Genomic DNA, 6,759 nt, shown 5'->3' on the forward strand with positions numbered 1-6,759 from the left:
GCCCCGCCAGCACCCCGCGCCCCTCCCCTCGGGTCCGTGGGGCTGATCCCGGAGAACCGAGCCGCAGCCGGCTTCCTGCGCCCGGGACGAGAGGTGAGTGCGCCCGGGCAGCTCAGGGGCTGGGCTGGACAGGGGTGGCTGGCCGGGCAGGGATGACAGCAGGCCAGGGAGAACCGACCTTTAGCAAGCGGGGCTCGCTGCTATCTGGGGCGCAAAATTCAAAAGCCAATGTCTGGGATAAAGGCCTTGCGGGGGAGGGGAGGAAGAAGAGGAAGCCAGGTCTGGGAGGCAGGTCTCTGCCAGCCCGAGGACTAATTGGATCCTTTAGGGTGCCCGGAGACCTGCCACCCTCAGGACGGTGGCCAGCAGGCCAGAGGACACTGCTCTGTCCAGGGTCCTTGGGTGGGGGCAGGTCTCAAAAGTCTGGGGGGCCTGAACAAATGGCTTGGCCTTGCACAACTAGGCTGAGGTCCAGGAAGAACAGTGAAGGAGGAGCCCTAGGACCCAATGTGGCTCAGTGGCACCCAGTCAAATTTGGGGATGCCATCCTGCCCTCCGGCTGGGTGCGGGGGAGGGTATCTGACGCCTTGCTGGGGCCAAGTTCTTGTCACACATTATTTCGTTAGTCTTGATCCATCCCCTCCACCCTTTTAGCAAATGGACCCTCCGTGGGCTTTATTTAGCCAGAGGTGGCAGGAGCTGGTTGCGGACCTTGAAACTCCTAGCTGGAGGGGCAGAGTATAATTCAAGGGGTAACTGGGGAGAGGTCTGCCTTGCTTCCTCATCCTACCCCCAAGGAATCAGAGCCTAAGGAGTCACCTGCCCCGAGCAGGATACCTTTAGACTAATGAAAAACCCTCACCCTACCCCCATCCCCAGCAGTAGTCAAAGGGCCCCTTCTCTAACTCAAGCACTATACACACAGGGCACAGGGAAGGCTCCCAGGACACTTCCTCGTTCCCTAACAGGTTTAGAAATCTCCTCTTCCAGGAAGGCCTCCCTGACTGCCCTCCTGATCAGGTGGTTTTGTACTTTGGGCTTTATGGCCCCTCCCAGCCCACCTTCCTCCAATCCTATCAGAGTGCTGTGTTAATTGCTCTGTTAATTCTATAAATCAGAGTTTCAAACACCTCAATCATTCAAGTGCCATTTCTAGTATATACGTAATGTCTCTCTTTGACGCTTTTACTGTGGAAACCGGGTGATTGCAGAACCTCTGCTCAGGGATGGAAACGCTACACAGTGTGTATCTTCCCCCACTATTTTCAGCTCCCTCTGTGCGCATTGGCATCTTGGACAGAATCTCTCTCTACCCCTTTTTATTTTTCTCCTTTGCATACTTTTGCCAGATTATACTGCACAAAATTTGAGTGATTTTGCCAGACTGAATGCTGGGTGCCCAAATGAGGACAAAGAGGGTGTGGCACCTCACATTCTGAAGAGAGGCGGAAGGTCCAGGGCCTGGATGGGCTCCGGGCAGGGGGCGCGGGCATCTTGGTTCCTGCTGCCTGCTGCATCTGGGACCCTCTTGCGGTTAATCATCTCTTCCCTCTGGACAGTTTGCAACCACCCTTATGCCCTCTGTGTGCCCCTTGGGCACCACACAAAGAGTTCCACAGAGGAACTGGGGCCTGACTGGGAAGCCACGGCTCAGCACCAGCTCCTCTGTGTCCCTGGGGCGTGGCTCCTGCCCTCCGGTGCCCTCTTCCTGTGCCTCTTCCCCCAGGTCCTCTTCACCCATACAAGCCTGCATGACAAATGGGCATGTGACCACTCACTGTCCACTGGCAGCCATCTGCCTCTCCCACAGTTCACTCTCCCCTGCCCCCAAAGGCACTCAGAGCAGATCCACCAGTAAGGGACCCCCAGCTTCACCCTTGTGACAGCCCCACCCCCAGTGTTCGCTCTCACCCCAAATCCTGCCTCCTGCTCCCCAGTGTTAGGCGCATGTCAAGGTGGGGATCAGGATGTGGACATCCTGGCGGATCTGTCAGGGCCACTTTGTGCCTCTCTGTCCTTCACTGGACCCGATGGGCAACTACAGGGCAAGAGGAAGCCTCCCACTCTGTGTCCTGTACACTCAATCATGCTTGTTTTGTTATTTGAAAGATTTATTTATTTATGCACACAGAACTGGGGTACAGGCCAGAGGTGCAGGGGCGGTGACTGCATTTACCAGAGACAGAGTGGGGAGCAGAACAGGCAGGTCAACGAAGTATACTGCTGAGGGGAGCAGCGGGCAGGTCAGGAGAGGGCTGCCGCGCCATGTGGGCCACCCTGGGATCGAACTCGTGCTGAAGCATCTGTAGCTAGCTTCGTAGTGCTGTGCTTTAACCTGTTGCGCCACCAGGGAGGGCCCCATCATGCTGATTTTAAAAGGAAACTGTTCCTCTTCCCAAAATGGAAAGTCAGTACCTCCTACCAATGAAGGGAATCAAACAAACAAAGAAAACCAAGCAGAGTTGTTAAATATTCATTGGTACCCGCTGCCTGAAGACTACGCTCTCCAGGTTACAAAGGGAGATTAGCAAGAATCAGAGTGGTGTTCAAGACATACGAGGACTCAACAGAAATGTTCATGTAATAAAACAGATTAAGAAAGAAACCTGCTGAGCACAGAGCTTCATACAGAGCCTGGGTGGGCAAAGAAAACCACACAAAGCTACCACCCCACTTCAGTTCATCCTGTGAGTATCAGCTGAAGGGTCGCTTCCTCCAGGAAGCCCATCCTGATGTGCCCCTTAACAAGCTATCTTCTTGCCTTCATACTTGTTGTGGTTCACTGCGAGCATATTAGCTGTCACTTCACGGTCTAGCCTCCTTCACCCACACAATCCTCTCTATAGATGAGGGACGAAGCAGGTAAGTGGCAGAGCTGGGTTTGAAGCCTGGCAGTCTGGCTTCTGGGTGCACCCACCTAGGTTGCAAGTCACGCTGTCCTCCAGGTTAATCACCCCCGAGATGCCAGCCAACAGCCTGGGCATCAGCCAGGCAAGGTCTGAAGCCCAACACAGAGGGAGAATTTTCTCGGAGGTTTCTAGGGGAGGCCCGGTGACAGTTGTACATTTCTTGCCACTCCCATTTCACGTCTTTCTCAGCATCCATTAGAGACACCTCAGCAGGGGAATGGTGGGGGGCTCCTAGGGTATGTCAGGAGAGATGCTGGGTGGGTGGGGTCCCCTTCATTCACCTCTGTCCTACCTCAGCACACGGACACCGCGTAACCTGAGCTCCACAGAAGCCAATCAAAGCAAACGTCACCTCCCCCAGGGGAACACATAAGCCTTCCATACGCACCCTAACTAGGACAGGTGTGGTTCTACGAGTCTGCTACTTACCAACTCATTGAATGCTCACAACAGCCCTGCGAGGTGTTATCCCATTTTACAGCTAAGGAAACGCAGGCATCAAGCGTGCATGTAGCGTTTCGAGGTCACACAGCCCGTGTGAACAGGGCTTCAATCCATTCTCCTTAAGCAAGAAGACCAAAGTGGGGACTGGTCAAGGCTGGCTCAACAGTCCCATCCTGGCCCACACCCCTTGTGTGCCTGTCCAGCTTGCCCTGTTCTCTTTGCTTCAGCAAGTCTGGTTCCTGGTTTGTAAGGCAAGCAGGTTCCTAGAGAGACCTTTGTATTTATCCCTGACATCCATTTCATCATTAGCCTCTTTTTGTTTTTAAGATTTATTTATAGATACAGAACTGGGGTACAGGCCAGAGGTGCACGGGGGGTGAGAGGCTTCACCAGAGACAGAGTGGGGAGCAGAACAGGCAGATCAGACGAAGTACACTGCTGAGGGGAGCAGTGGGCGGGCCAGGAAGGGTCTGCTGCGCCATGTGGTCACCTCCGGGGCGGGGACCGAACTCATGCTGAAGTGGCTCTGGCTTCTTAGTGCTGTGCTCTAATCCGCTGCGCCACTAGGGAGGGCCCCATTAGCCTCTTTTTTAAAAAGAGATAGAGGTGCAGGGAGGCTGCAGAACTGGTTAGAGCTCTCACAACCAGAGTGCAACTGACTTGGGATTCGAATCTACATGTTGTGATGTGACCCCCTCTCTCTGTGGCCTCAGCTTGAGCAAGCCCATCCTGAAGTCCAGCCCTGCAGATGTTTGTGCTCAGACCTCGCCAGGGCTGGACTGACTGTCCACCAGCCTCACGGCTCCTGCCTGCAGTGTGCTCATTAGTCACCCCTGACAGCAGTGGATTACAGGTAGAAACAACTTTGCAGGCTAATCAGGTCAGTCATTAGCTCAGGCCCACGCCTGCTGGAGTGTGGTTGATGCCAGAAAAGGTAATTCTCAGAAAAACCAGCTTCCTGCTGCCTACAACTGTCCTGGGAAGAGCTTAACTCTGCAATGATCAGTATTTCTCAAAGGGAGGGTAGTCGCCTCAGCGAGTGACTGGGAAGTTCCCGGTGATGGCGATGGCGATGGGGATCAGCAAGAGGTGGCTGAGGGTTGAGCAAGAACAGAGATGAGCTGGCGCTGGAGCTGAGGGAGGAAGTAGGGGCTCGTTTTGTTGTTTAGGGGATAAAGAGATTTCCTCTGAGGCCAGCCAACTATGCTAATTGGAAGAATGAACTGGAAAAACAGTAATTTTTGTAAGTAGATAAGCTGTGCGCAGCCTTAAACATGCACATTCTCCATTAGAGTGAGTTTGCTAGGAAGAAGCATCTGGAACGTCCACAGCTGGATCAGCCAGGGCCTGGCAGGGAGTGGAGGGCTCACTAGGGATGAGGGTGAAGACTGGGTAGAGCCACGGAGCCCCGTGGGATGGCATAGCACCTGGGTGAGGTCTGTGGGGAGCAGGGTGTCCCAGGGCCCAGAGGAAGAAGGGGGAGAGCAAGGCCGGAGAGGCACTCTGGCTGGAGTGTGGGCTGGGGTACAGAGGCTGTCAGCCTGAAAGTCTGAAGCGGGGGGAGGGGGTGTGGGTATGGGGGTGAGAGCTCCTCCCCCTCCATTGAACAGGGTGGGAAGGGTGAGAGCAGGAAGGGTCTCCGCACACTTCCGGGCTCCAGCAACCACTGCCGTTGCCTCTTCTGAGCATCTGCTTGAATGCCCTGAGCTGGGCACCAGCAAGTGCCAAGACCAAAACCCTCAAGAGAAGAAAAGGCCAGAAACGCTTCTTGCACTAGGTCTGGAGAAATCCTGACCACGCTCTGGCACCAGCCCAAGTGGGAGATGATTTCTGTGGAAAGTGAGGACAGTTGTTCCCGCAACGTCTCAAAGCAACGTTCCACCACGTGGGTCATCGGGCACCTCTCAGCCAAGGGCCTCTGGGAAACCACGCAGGCTTCATTTTAAGCTAGAGGCTGTCGGCCAGTGCCAGGTGGGCTTTGTCACGCCAGTTCTGCCAGCGCGTACGAGCAGAGTCCAGCCGAACAGGCAACTTCGCAGGCCTGCGATGACCCTCTGTGCTTGTCCAAGCCTGGCATTTCATAGGGAAAGTAGGGCAGGGATGCCAGCCAGCATGCCCAGGCCAATTCTGGATCTTTAGGTCATCATTACGTCTTTAGGTAAAGCTCTTAGGTAAATGGCAAGGTGACTTGTTCTCTGGCTCTAAAATGTGCAGCTACTATTAGAACAGCTTGTTTTCATTGGAGAACGTCGAGACTCTAAATTCTAGGTATGTTTAAATGTCTGAACAGAGACTGAGGCAGAGAGGGAGATGGGCCCTGAGATCTGGCACACTGCCCCCATTCCAGGGGCCACCCTGCGCTTCCATGTGTGGCACCCCCAGAACCACACGATGTGGCAGCCCTGACGGGGTCCACCTGTAGTACTTCAGTGCTCCCCTTGAAATACTCCACTTCTTGGGCCCTCCCATGTGGCACAAAGGGTGAAGCCACAGTACTGTGAGGCTGTCCTCAGCCACTGCAACAGACGTTTGATCCCCAGCCGGGGAGGTGACCCACAGGGCGCAGCACACCTCTCCTGTCCCACACCTGTTCCCCTCAGCGGTGTAGTTCAGTCACTGTGCCTGTTCTGCTCCCCACTCTGTCTGTGGTGGATCCTCTCACTGCCCCTGCACCTCTGGCCTGTACTCCAGTTCTTGTATGCATCAATAAATAAATCTTATAAAAAGAAAAGTAATACCCCACTTCTCTCCTGGAGGGACAGGGAGAGGCAGAACATAATTGCTGCAAGCAGCAACCTCCGCCAGCTCCCGGTTCAGGTCCTCCTCGGGCCCTTAGCCGAGTGGCCTCAGACAGTGGCTGACCCTCAGCTTTCCAGGCTGAGGAAGGGAGAGAACAGCACTACTTGTTGGCATGAAAAGAGACCATCCGTAGCATTGAGGACCCAGAAAGGGTCCAAAGAGATGCGCTCTGTAGAGGAGGGTGTGACCCCACAGCTCCTGCCCCCCCCCCCACATTCTCTGCAGGAAGGTGAGAGCCTACCTGATTGAGCGCGTGTGCAATCACCAGCCCTTTCTCGGGTGTCCCCATTTCACACACAAGCTGGGTGCAGGGCAGCTAGTGGGCGTGGCCACAGTCACCCTCCTAGCAGGTGGCAGAGCTGGGATTCAAACCCAGACACTCTGGCTTTTGAAGCCAAAACAACGTACAGTTAAAACAACAGTCATCTTTACACAAGTCGTCCAGCTTGTGCTGTTTTAAAAAGCAGATGTGGGCCCTTCCTGATGGCGCAGCGGGTTAAAGCACAATTCTAAGAAGCTTAAGCCACTTCCGCATGAGTTGGATCCCCGCCTGCCCCGGAGGTGACCACATGGCGCGGCAGACCTCTCCTGACCCGCCCGCTGCTCC

General features: G+C 54.9%; 1 protein-coding gene across 1 annotated transcript in view; it reads left to right on the forward strand.

Moving 5' to 3' along the window:
* The first annotated feature begins 38 nt into the window (after positions 1-38).
* The window catches only part of GPR68 (G protein-coupled receptor 68), a 25,509-nt gene continuing 18,788 nt past the window's right edge, over positions 39-6,759 (forward strand). The window contains exon 1 of the mRNA XM_012724718.1: positions 39-93. The gene's annotated coding sequence lies outside the window, so the exon portion shown is untranslated. The remainder of the gene's footprint in view (positions 94-6,759) is intronic.

This window comes from Condylura cristata, unplaced genomic scaffold (assembly GCF_000260355.1).
Source record: "Condylura cristata isolate star-nosed mole 26May11 unplaced genomic scaffold, ConCri1.0 scaffold00013, whole genome shotgun sequence".
Taxonomy (NCBI): domain Eukaryota; kingdom Metazoa; phylum Chordata; class Mammalia; order Eulipotyphla; family Talpidae; genus Condylura; species Condylura cristata.